The following is a 14081-nucleotide window of genomic DNA, read 5'->3' on the forward strand; positions in this document are numbered from 1 at the left end:
ATCCGTTAAGCCGAAAAAGATTTATAAAACACTTATATGATATGTTCTAAGCAATCCGTGAAAATATTTTGGAATTTTACAACGAGTCAGTACGTTTTTCTTATTTTACAAAAATAAGCTGAAAAACACTCGTTTTTACGTTATTTCTCACACCCGAATTAATTTTCTTGCGAAAAACCGGACCCGAACTAAATTTAAAGTGGGCTTTTCATGTTTGGGCTTGTATGGTTAGGTTAATGGGCCAAAACAGCCCATTAGGGGCTGCTTTATGATTCCGATCGGCCAAAAAAAAAAAAGAAACTATCCCACATGTTTTTTTTTTCTTTTATAAAGCTTACTCCATAAGCTTTGTTATTCATTTTAACATACAACAAACTTTCAAGTCCAGCAGCTCTAAACCTCTGTTCTCTCAACTTCCTTTCAAACCCTAAGGTAAGATCCAATTCTATCAAGTTTTAACAAAGTTTGATGCATATGATTAACATATAAACATGTTTTAATTAGTTTTAAACATGTTTAACCATCCAAAAACCCTAAAAATCAAGTAAAATTATGTTTTGATGTTAAACATGTTTACAAACCAGGAACATATACTTTTTTGGTCAAAAACGCGGATTAGAACATGAATACAACGTTTTTACGGTTAGAAAGTTCGGTTTGAATCCAAAACCGAAACCCTAATTTTCAAGGCTTTTACATGGATGATTTATGCTTGGTTTGATGTTATATGATATGTAGATATACTGAGTTTGCAACCCGAGACCCGGAGAATCGTTTAAACTAGCAAAATTCATCGAAAACCGACAAGGTAAACCCGTAACACTCGTTTAGGGGCTGTTTAGTATTAGGTTGTGACGTGCTTATTGTTAGCTTGTGAAAATTTGCAGGGACATTAGGGATCATATAAATGAGTCCCTGTTCAAATTTGGTAATTTTTCGATAAACGGAGAATATTTGGTGAATTTATTCCCGTTTATGAGCGTTTATTTGGGAAAAATAGCTAAACACATTGAAAAATTATGAAACTTGGTTTTGGAGTTTAATATGTGATGGTAAGATCACTGGTAAATTTTGGGAATCATTGGAAATGTCTAAGTATGGTTTGTGTAATCATGGCTTAACCGAATTTTAACAGCCGAAAAACGCACAAAAAGGCATTTTGTCAAAAGATTTAGGTTCTGGAAATTTTGCAGGGGCTATGTAATGACATTGAGGCCATTGGTAAAAATTATCAGATTTTTCGGAGGTCGTTTGATATAAACGGGCCATTTATTACACGATTATAACCTATTAAATGAATTTTTATAAATAAATAAATAATCATAAAATTTCTGAAAATATTTTTATAAAATTCTCCATGTCTTAATGTATTTTTACAAAAATTTACATAATTTATATATAATTACATATTTAGTTATGATTAATCAAAGATTTAAATTATAATTGTTTTAACGAAACCGGCAGTTTTGTGTTTAACGGACTGACTGGTATGTCAAAATGTCAAAAGTGGTCAAATATCATATTTTTGAATGATATTGATAAAAACGAACTTTTCACGAGAATTCCGGACAAATCGGGTGGATTGTGCGCGTTTTGTATAATCAAACCCGTGTAAAAACGGAAACGAGCCCTGCAATCAAACCAGACACCGAAACCTTAAAATTCTTTCATAAATCAAATTATTTTATCAATCAATATATTTACTTAAGTTTTATGTGATCTTACCTAATCCCGAAACGTATAAACGATCAACTGAGCTAGGCTCGGAAAACGGTGAAACTGAGCCAAATCCAGTTTTAAACATTTCATAGTATACAACGTCACAATCTAAGACTATGGTCATGTTCTGGGCCTAACAGCTATACCCAGATTATCTATACAGCCCGACTTAGCTTGAACACTGTACTAGTATTAACGATACGATACCGTTTATAGGAATCAGGCTATAAACGAGACATTTGACTTACTGATACGTAATTTCTGTGCGAACTACGATAAGGTGAGTTTCACGACCCCCACTTTCTAAACTGTGTTACGAACTTTTGGGGTGAAAAGCATGTTTACATAAACTGTTATACTTGAAAACGTGTGATGATGTGGATTATCTAAGTACTAACACTTGACAAGTCCCCACAAACACAAGTGATTAACTTCGTGCCGGTGGCGTGTGGATAGTACTATCGGTTTGACAAACCCAACTGTGACAGAGCCGGTGGGGTAAGCCGGAACATATGTAAAAACCAGTTGCACATTGTCATAATATATTTACATACTGCTATGTGGTGTTAGACATAGTACATACATGGGGCAAATTGGCTGTTAAATGCCAACAGGAGTGCATGGGCAGGAGAGGCCATGCAGTATAGCTCGTTTCGGTTTCACTTGTGGCTTAGTATAATGCATCATACACAGACATTTATACATACACACTGTAAACTTTACAAACTCGTGAACTGATTTCATTGATACTCGTGAAACTTGAAACTCACCAACTAGACGTAGTTGACCCGTTTTAACATGCTTTTCAGGTAAAGCAAAAGTGGAATGATTTGCTTACATGCTTGGTGTTAGGAAGAAAGTTGAATAGCTGTGAATAGACGCAGATGTAATACTATATAAGAAGCTCGTAAACCGGTTATGTGTTTTTCACTTCTAGTTTGTAAACTTAGTACCAACCCATGTATCATGATGTAAATTAGTTATGAATTTCCTTATAAACAATGTTGTTGATACCAGTGTTATCTGTTACATTCCCGTATTACGCTTCCGCAACTATCTAGTCGGGGTGTGACAGAAGTTGGTATCAGAGCCATTGGTTATAAAGAATTAGGATGTCCCTTAGGATACCCTAAGATAACCGTAGACTCGATTAACTCTGGGAATAAAATAATATTAAATAATATACACGAATGATTCTCGTGATGAACGCGAATGGACAAGTGGGTTATTATGGTCCGGAACGTAATAACAGACTTGTTTGTACGAGGAAATTCGAGAAGAAGTCGATAAACAATCGAATAGGTAAAAACAGCAACATATGTGTATAAAATATAATAATAAATAAATATTTGTGTATATAAACAATTATTTGTGCTTATGTGTATAAATATTTACATGTATTTTATTATGATTAATATAGAAGGATATTATTCTTATCACTAACAATTGTGCAGGAATATGTCAAGAACTACTGATCGTTTACCTAATACCCTACCAACAAGGCCTGAGGAGGAGGAAGAGGATCCGGAAGAAGAAACGGAGGAGGAACCAGAGGAAATAGGAGAAGGTGCAGATGCGGTAATTCCACGTGAGGTACCCGCGGATCAACCCGACTTATCGGGTTATCGTTGTGACACCTACCCCCCTAGGGAATCCCTTAGGAATGCTGCAGGACAGGGAGCTACTAGTGCTTATCGTTCACCTGTTAGAGCACCCAGATCCCCTACTCCACCTGTACAGCATACACCAGTACCCCCACCCATCATTAGAAACCGTCAGACTGCTCGCATTTCAGTGCGTCCACCTGAGCACACTTTTCCCCCACCTCGATCTACGTACCATAGGGGAGAAACATCGCGTGTTCAGGTAACCGAGATACCTATTCCTACTTGGGGTTTACCCGCCCCGGTACCCGAGCCACCTCGTCATTCTGATTCAGCATGGTTTGGTTTAGCAACTGATCAGCTCTTAGAACACTCACATACGATAAATAGCCTAAACCAGCATAGACACGATATGTATGATCACATGAGGTATATGCAACAGGAAATCAGAATTGTGCAAAGATCCAGTGCTCACAGCCATGGGCGTCAGGATCGAGCGATGATACTACTGGGAGCGTGTTTAGCGGTTAATGCGGCCCTAGTGGCTGCTGTTGTTTGGTTGTGGCTTCATGTTGCAAAGAATGGATAGGACCTAGTAGTCTGGTCTTATGTATATAGTCTTTTGATATCCCAAGCAGCATTTTGTTACAGCATGTTGGGCTGACTTGGAAGTTGTTTGTGGTTTAGTACTATCTCAAGCACTGGCCTTTATCGGGTTAAGTCTACATGTCACTTAGTGACAAATTTTGATACGCATATACAAGCGCTGGCCTATACCAGGTTAAGCCTATGCGCTAATTTTGGATGCATATGTACAGTAATGATTATAATTAATACAAACGTGTTTTCTTTGGCATAGTTATGTGTTGTGAAGGTGTAATATCGTAAAGTTGTGTTGATCATAGTGAAACGATAATGATTATTATATAATTGATTATTCTATAGAATGGCCCCGAAGAAAACAAACCCTTTGTCTGAGGCGGAAGTGGCCGCAATGATTGCTCGTCAACTACAAGCAGTGATACCAACAATTGTAACACAAGTCACTGCAGGCATACGTGCTAACAATACTGTTAATCAACCTACGAGCACCACCACGGCCACTGTTAATACACCTCCGCCGGACACTAATGTAGCCCCGGGTGTTACTACCCCGGTGAATACTGATAATGTCATAAATAATAATAACACTCTCCCAACTATGAATGTCACTGGGAACCCAGAACCTGTTGTGCACCCTGATAATATCCCGAACCATGTACCGGTTGTTAACACAACTAACAATGATAATACTCAGACCAATACCGATAATAACAATAATAATAACCGAGAACCCCCGCGTCAGGAGTACTCATACAAACAATTTACATCATGTAAACCGATTGAGTTTAAGGGTATTGAAGGACCTAGCGGACTGGTCAAATGGATAGAAAAGACCGAATCAGTAATTAATATCAGTGAGTGTCCACCGAACCGCGTGGTCAAATATGCTACCAGTATGTTTCTAGACCAAGCGCTGATGTGGTGGAACACGGTAGTCCAAATAAGGGGACAAGATGTTATTAATCGTATGTCATGGACTGAATTAAAAACCCTCATGTTAGAGCATTTTTGTCCTAAAAGTGAGATTCAGAGGTTAGAACACGAGTTATGGAATCTGGAAATGAAAGGTGCAGACCATGTGGGATACACGAATCATTTTAACGAACTGTCCCGCTTAGTTCCGTGGTTAGTTACACCGGAAACGAAACGAATTGAACGTTATATCTGGGGACTGACCCCTGCTGTGAGAAGTATAGTGAATTCAGTTGCCCACCCGACATTAGAAAGTACTGTATCTCAAACGGGTGTCGTTACTTTTGATCTGATAAGAAGTGGAGTGATAAGGATGCCAGGTGAAACAACAAGTTTAAAACGAACTGATTATGGGACAAGAATGCAAGGAAACCCTCAGAACAAACGGGCTCGTCCGAATACCCGAAGTTATGCCATGACCAGTTCTAATGTTAAACAAGAGACCTATAAAGGGACGTTACCGAAGTGCAGAAGATGTAACTTTCATCATGTAGGTGATTGCAAACCGGTCATTTGTCAAAAGTGTGGAAGAACGGGACACTATGCCCCCAACTGTAGAACCCCCACCAACACTGTTAACCGTCCACCGCAATCAACTCAACTCCCTCGACCTCAACCAACCCGCCCACAACTCAACCAACAAACCCCACCTACCACGAACCTCCGTGCCTGCTATGAATGTGGCAGTACGGAACACTTTCGGAGATACTGCCCCAATTTGAACCCGGGTGCAGTGAGAAGGCAGAACCAAGCACAAGCATCAACCTCCAATGCAGCTAAGGGACGCGCGTTTGTATTAGGACCGGGTGAAGCGCATCATGATCCTAATGTGGTGACAGGTACATTCTTAGTTTCGGGTCAGTATGCTTCAGTTTTGTTTGATACGGGTGCCGATAGAAGTTTCATATCTGTTAACTTCTTACCTTTAGAAAATATGCCGGTTAGTGAACTAACAAAACCATATACTATAGAACTCGCTAACGGTAAGCCTATACTTGTTAACCGAATAGTCCGAGACTGTTCCCTTATCTTAAACGACCACCCATTCCTTATTGATTTACTTCCAGTGGAACTGGGAAGTTTCGATGTTATAGTCGGTATGGACTGGCTATCTAAGTATAAAGCTGAAATTGTCTGTAAGGATAAGACCGTTAGAATACCTCTTTCGAATGATGAAGCTATGATTGTTCAAGGTGAGAAATCTGGTACGGTACTGCCTCTCATATCTCAACTTAAGGCATTGAGATGTTTACGCCAAGGTTGTACGTTATACTGGGCGAGTGTAACAGTTAAGGAACCCGAGGAAAAACGAATAGAAGACATCCCAGTGGTACACGAGTATTCAGATGTATTCCCCGATGAGTTGCCTGGTTTACCACCGACCCGACAAGTTGAATTCCGTATTGACTTGATACCGGGAGCAGCACCCATTGCTAAGGCACCTTATAGATTTGCGCCTTCTGAAATGCAAGAACTGTCCAACCAGTTACAAGAATTACTGGACAGGGGTTTTATTCGCCCTAGTTACTCACCGTGGGGAGCACCAGTGTTGTTTGTAAAGAAGAAAGATGGGAGTTTTCGAATGTGTATTGATTATCGGGAATTGAATAAAGTGACTATAAAGAATAGATACCCCTTACCACGAATTGATGACTTGTTTGATCAACTCCAAGGTGCGAAGTATTTTTCAAAAATTGATCTTAGATCTGGTTATCATCAAGTAAGAATTCAGGAAGAAGACGTACCAAAAACAGCTTTCCGAACTCGGTATGGTCACTATGAATTTTTGGTTATGCCGTTTGGGTTGACAAATGCACCCGCAGTGTTTATGGACCTCATGAACCGAATTTGCAAACCTTACCTTGACAAATTCGTGATAGTGTTTATCGATGACATTTTGATATATTCGAGAAGTAAGGAGGAACACGAACAACATTTGCGGGAAATCTTAAAATTATTGAGGCAAGAGAAGTTATACGCAAAGTTGTCCAAATGTGAGTTTTGGCTACAAGAAGTACATTTTTTAGGACACATTGTGAACCATCAAGGAATCCAAGTAGACCCAAGTAAAATTGAGGCCATTAAGAATTGGCAAGTGCCTAAGTCACCAAAAGAAATTCGTCAATTCTTAGGACTAGCCGGGTATTATAGAAGATTCATTGAAAACTTTTCAAGTATTGCACAACCTCTAACCCTCCTAACTCAAAAAGATCGAGCATATGAATGGGGAGAAGAACAAGAAATGGCCTTCCAAACGTTAAAACAGAAGTCATGTGAAGCTCCAATATTAAGCCTTCCAGATGGAACTGATGAATTGGTGGTATATTGTGACGCATCTCGTAAAGGTTTAGGATGCGTACTGATGCAAAGAAAGAAAGTAATAGCATATGCTTCCCGACAATTAAAAGTGCATGAAAATAATTATACGACCCATGATTTGGAATTGGGAGCAGTTATTTTTGCATTGAAGATTTGGAGACATTACTTGTATGGCACTAAATGTACCATCTATACTGATCATAAAAGCTTACAACCCATATTCGATCAGAAAGAGCTAAACATGAGACAAAGGAGATGGGTAGAACTGTTAAACGATTATGATTGTGAGATTAAATACCATCCGGGTAAGGCTAACGTAGTAGCTGATGCTTTAAGCCGAAAAGACAGAATCAGACCATTAAGGGTACGAGCACTCGGAATGATTGTTCAAAGTAGCCTAACCGAACAAGTTCGCGTTGCACAAGATGAGGCCTTGAAGGCAGACCAGCTAGAAAAAGAAGAACTACATGGAAATGAACGGAATTTTGAGAAGAAAATTGATGAAGTATATTATTACAAAAACCGGGTCTGGATTCCAACACTTCATAAACTCCGAAAGCTGATTCTTGATGAAGCACACAAATCCAAATATTCTATTCATCCAGGTGCTGATAAGATGTATAAGGATGTTAAAGAATTTTACTGGTGGCCTGGTATGAAAAAGAATATAGCCGTGTATGTAAGTAAATGTGCAACATGTGCAAGGGTAAAGGCGGAATACCAAAAACCTTCTGGAATGTTACAACAACCCGAAATCCCACAATGGAAATGGGAACAAATTACCATGGACTTTGTGACACACCTTCCTAAAACTTCTCGAGGACACAACGCAATTTGGGTAATTGTGGACCGATTAACCAAATCCGCACACCTTATTCCCATCCGTAACAACTACACCACCGAAAAACTCGCTCAAATTTACATTGATGAAATAGTATCTCGACACGGAGTACCTCTTTCGATTATTTCCGATCGAGACAGTCACTTTACTTCACATTTCTGGCAAGCAGTACAAGAAGCCTTTGGAACCCGAATCGACCTAAGTACAGCTTACCATCCCCAAACCGATGGTCAATCTAAACGAACCATCCAAACCTTAGAAGATTTACTTCGTGCTTGTGTACTGGACTTCAAAGGGAATTGGGATCAACACCTCCCGCTCATTGAATTCTCTTACAATAACAGTTATCACAGTAGTATACAAGCAGCACCTTATGAAGCTCTATACGGGCGAAAATGTAGATCACCACTATGTTGGACAGAAGTGGGTGATACTCAAATTTCAAGATCCGATTTAATTCAGGAAACCACTGATAAGATTCACCAAGTTAAACAAAAATTGAAAGCTGCCCGTGACCGACAAAACCGTTATCTTTGAAATAGGTGATAAGGTATTTTTAAAAGTATCGCCATGGAAGGGTGTTATAAGATTTGGAAAGACTGGTAAACTAGCCCCGAGATACATCGGACCTTTTGAGATTATTGCAAAAATTGGTCCCGTAGCTTACCGATTAAAACTACCCTTAGAACTGAGCACTATTCACGACGTGTTTCATGTATACAATCTGAAAAAGTGTTTGACTGATGAAACGACAATGGTACCACTGGAAGATGTTCAGATCAACGAAAAGCTCAACTTCGTAGAGGAACCGGTAGAAATTGTAGACGGGAAAACCAAACAGTTACGACACAACAAAATTTCATTGGTAAAAGTTCGGTGGAATTCAAAACAAGGACCCGAATATACTTGGGAACGAAAGGACGAATTCCGAAAGAAATACCCACACCTGTTCCCTAGAAAACCGATGACACATTAAATTTCGGGGACGAAATTTCTTAACGGGGGGAGAATGTGACATTCATGATAAAACGATGTACACTATATTCTTTACGTAACAAGTAAGCGATAAATCGGTTAATTCGTAGTGCTTAAACGAGTAACCGACCGATACTAAATATGACCCGTATACATACTGAGGGGTCATATACGAGTTATATATATGTTATAGAGGCTAACATATTGATATTTAGGCTCCTGTACGTTTAAAACTCTTTAAACGAAAAAGGTTTCGTTTATCGATACGCTATAAGCTTAAACGCAATCGTTAATGTCAAAACAAGCATTGTAGCATCCGTTAAGCCGAAAAAGATTTATAAAACACTTATATGATATGTTCTAAGCAATCCGTGAAAATATTTTGGAATTTTACAACGAGTCAGTACGTTTTTCTTATTTTACAAAAATAAGCTGAAAAACACTCGTTTTTACGTTATTTCTCACACCCGAATTAATTTTCTTGCGAAAAACCGGACCCGAACTAAATTTAAAGTGGGCTTTTCATGTTTGGGCTTGTATGGTTAGGTTAATGGGCCAAAACAGCCCATTAGGGGCTGCTTTATGATTCCGATCGGCCAAAAAAAAAAAGAAACTATCCCACATGTTTTTTTTTCTTTTATAAAGCTTACTCCATAAGCTTTGTTATTCATTTTAACATACAACAAACTTTCAAGTCCAGCAGCTCTAAACCTCTGTTCTCTCAACTTCCTTTCAAACCCTAAGGTAAGATCCAATTCTATCAAGTTTTAACAAAGTTTGATGCATATGATTAACATATAAACATGTTTTAATTAGTTTTAAACATGTTTAACCATCCAAAAACCCTAAAAATCAAGTAAAATTATGTTTTGATGTTAAACATGTTTACAAACCAGGAACATATACTTTTTTGGTCAAAAACGCGGATTAGAACATGAATACAACGTTTTTACGGTTAGAAAGTTCGGTTTGAATCCAAAACCGAAACCCTAATTTTCAAGGCTGTTACATGGATGATTTATGCTTGGTTTGATGTTATATGATATGTAGATATACTGAGTTTGCAACCCGAGACCCGGAGAATCGTTTAAACTAGCAAAATTCATCGAAAACCGACAAGGTAAACCCGTAACACTCGTTTAGGGGCTGTTTAGTATTAGGTTGTGACGTGCTTGTTGTTAGCTTGTGAAAATTTTCAGAGACATTAGGGATCATATAAATGAGTCCCTGTTCAAATTTGGTAATTTTTCGATAAACGGAGAATATTTGGTGAATTTATTCCCGTTTATGAGCGTTTATTTGGGAAAAATAGCTAAATACATTGAAAAATTATGAAACTTGGTTTTGGAGTTTAATATGTGATGGTAAGATCACTGGTAAAGTTTGGGAATCATTGGAAATGTCTAAGTATGGTTTGTGTAATCATGGCTTAACCGAATTTTAACAGCCGAAAAACGCACAAAAAGGCATTTTGTCAAAAGATTTAGGTTCTAGAAATTTTGCAGGGGCTATGTAATGACATTGAGGCCATTGGTAAAAATTATCAGATTTTTCGGAGGTCGTTTGATATAAACGGGCCATTTATTACACGATTATAACCTATTAAATGAATTTTTATAAATAAATAAATAATCATAAAATTTCTGAAAATATTTTTATAAAATTCTCCATGTCTTAATGTATTTTTACAAAAATTTACATAATTTATATATTATTACATATTTAGTTATGATTAATCAAAGATTTAAATTATAATTGTTTTAACGAAACCGGCAGTTTTGTGTTTAACGGACTGACTGATATGTCAAAATGTCAAAAGTGGTCAAATATCATATTTTTGAATGATATTGATAAAAACGAACTTTTCACGAGAATTCCGGACAAATCGGGTGGATTGTGCGCGTTTTGTATAATCAAACCCGTGTAAAAACGGAAACGAGCCCTGCAATCAAACCAGACACCGAAACCTTAAAATTCTTTCATAAATCAAATTATTTTATCAATCAATATATTTACTTAAGTTTTATGTGATCTTACCTAATCCCGAAACGTATAAACGATCAACTGAGCTAGGCTCGGAAAACGGTGAAACTGAGCCAAATCCAGTTTTAAACATTTCATAGTATACAACGTCACAATCTAAGACTATGGTCATGTTCTGGGCCTAACAGCTATACCCAGATTATCTATACAGCCCGACTTAGCTTGAACACTGTACTAGTATTAACGATACGATACCGTTTATAGGAATCAGGCTATAAACGAGACATTTGACTTACTGATACGTAATTTCTGTGCGAACTACGATAAGGTGAGTTTCACGACCCCCACTTTCTAAACTGTGTTACGAACTTTTGGGGTGAAAAGCATGTTTACATAAACTGTTATACTTGAAAACGTGTGATGATGTGGATTATCTAAGTACTAACACTTGACAAGTCCCCACAAACACAAGTGATTAACTTCGTGCCGGTGGCGTGTGGATAGTACTATCGGTTTGACAAACCCAACTGTGACAGAGCCGGTGGGGTAAGCCGGAACATATGTAAAAACCAGTTGCACATTGTCATTATATATTTACATACTGCTATGTGGTGTTAGACATAGTACATACATGGGGCAAATTGGCTGTTAAATGCCAACAGGAGTGCATGGGCAGGAGAGGCCATGCAGTATAGCTCGTTTCGGTTTCACTTGTGGCTTAGTATAATGCATCATACACAGACATTTATACATACACACTGTAAACTTTACAAACTCGTGAACTGATTTCATTGATACTCGTGAAACTTGAAACTCACCAACTAGACGTAGTTGACCCGTTTTAACATGCTTTTCAGGTAAAGCAAAAGTGGAATGATTTGCTTACTTGCTTGGTGTTAGGAAGAAAGTTGAATAGCTGTGAATAGACGCAGATGTAATACTATATAAGAAGCTCGTAAACCGGTTATGTGTTTTTCACATCTAGTTTGTAAACTTAGTACCAACCCATGTATTATGATGTAAATTAGTTATGAATTTCCTTATAAACAATGTTGTTGATACCAGTGTTATCTGTTACATTCCCGTATTACGCTTCCGCAACTATCTAGTCGGGGTGTGACATATCTCTTTCTCTCACTAAAATTCAAGGATTCTTTAAGGTTATTTTCATGTTCTTGATAAGTTTGACTTTCAAAAGTCAAACTGACCAAATCTTTCATTTATCTAACTTTGCTAACTCTTATTAATACTTAAAACTTGTTATACAACACATATATATAATATACATCCCTTGTTACATTTGGTGGTCACTTTTCCGGTCTCGGTCGGTTGAGTGTCGGGCCTCGTAAGGCAAGGCTACATGAAGGACTTTCGTGGTCTTTGTTATATATTTTCCGCATCTAATCATCTAACTTTATTATTTCTTACTAACCATGCTTAACTTATACTCATTTTTCTTATTTATTAAGTTCCATAGTTATGGGTTTGAAGAGACTAGCCTCGGTTTAACCGTAAATAGTTCCAAACCGTAAACCGAACTTTAGTTTAAAGACTTTATTGTTAACTTCTTGGTTGTAAAACTTAAGTAGCTTATTTTATAAATTTTTACACAAGTTCCTTGATATCTGGACATGTGGAAACCATATATGAACTTATTGTGAGATGGAAACCGAACTAAACCGATTTTCACTCGCTTAAGATACACAAGTGTGTTTTTAGCTATCAAGACTTGCATAAATCTTTAAAAATACTTTATAAACTGATTTTAATTATTTTCTTAAGTACATGAAAATGTTGGATCCAACTTGATCTCATAAAAAAGTTTGGACCGACAAAACCGGACACTCGCTTAACGTACATTGTTAGTTCTAAAACAATAGAACTACATACTTGGTTAAGTCTTACTTAATTTTCATGAGTTATCTCATAACATTTAATATTTTGGAAAGTTGATTTTGGGTTTGACCAATTATCAAGACCCGAACCAACAACATGAACACTCGTTAAAACCCGTTTTAGTATTTATATTATAAAAGGACTTGCATTCTGGTATTTTTACCCACCTTATTACTTAACATAGGTTGAGTAAATATTAAGGTTAGATACTTTAACCCGGTTTCGAGCAAACTTATGTTTTTAAAGGACTATTGTTATAATATCTTAAATAGTTACATTTTAAACCTTAAACTTTAATTGTTTACATATCTTATCTCGTATTTTAAAGTTTTCCTAAAACAACCTTTCTAATTCAAGGCTTTTCCTTTTTATTTAGGATTTGCTCGTTAAACTCCGTCCATCAGATTTCCCGTCTTTTACCGATCAAGTTTATACTTGAAAGGTGAGTAGTTTCATACCCTGTTTTCCATCTTTCGTTTCGGGGGTGATATTGCATATTTATTCAAACTAAATGTTTTATACTTGAGTCTTAAACCACAAATTTTATTGTATACTTTACTTAAATAAATGTTCAATTTGGTGTTCTATGCTTACATTCTTATATGCTAATGTGTTTACCGCTTTTGGAGGGTTGATTCATAAATCCTAGACTATTTGGCATCCCCTTATAGCAAGGTGTCGTTAATGTATTCTTATTGACGATTTCATATAAATCCTAGACTATTTGGCATCCCCTTATAGCAAGGTGTCGTTAATGTATTCTTATTAACGATGTCATATAAATCCTAGTCTATTTGGCATCCCCTTACATCAAGCTGTCGTTAATGTATACTTATCAACGATTTCTTTATCCAAATTATTGCTATTATTATTGTTTCGTACACAAGTTGTGAAATTTCCTATTATATACATATTTTTTCAAAACTATGAATTGCTCACCAACCTTTGTGTTGATAAAATTTATTTTATGCAATGTTACAGGTTTGACTTTTTGTTGACTCGAGATTTGGAAAAAACGCTATCAAAGACCGCTAGGATATTAGCAAAAATGAAAAAATATATTATTTGCTATATTTTTTTATCGTATGAATATTGTTATGTGACATATTATGATTTGGTGAAATTAAATGAGTTATTCGGCGACATAAAATTCGACCTCCGGGGTTTAT

Source organism: Bidens hawaiensis, unplaced genomic scaffold, assembly GCF_021521415.1.
Source record: "Bidens hawaiensis isolate Kalapana, Puna unplaced genomic scaffold, B.hawaiensis_p1.1 tig00023198_1, whole genome shotgun sequence".
Taxonomy (NCBI): domain Eukaryota; kingdom Viridiplantae; phylum Streptophyta; class Magnoliopsida; order Asterales; family Asteraceae; genus Bidens; species Bidens hawaiensis.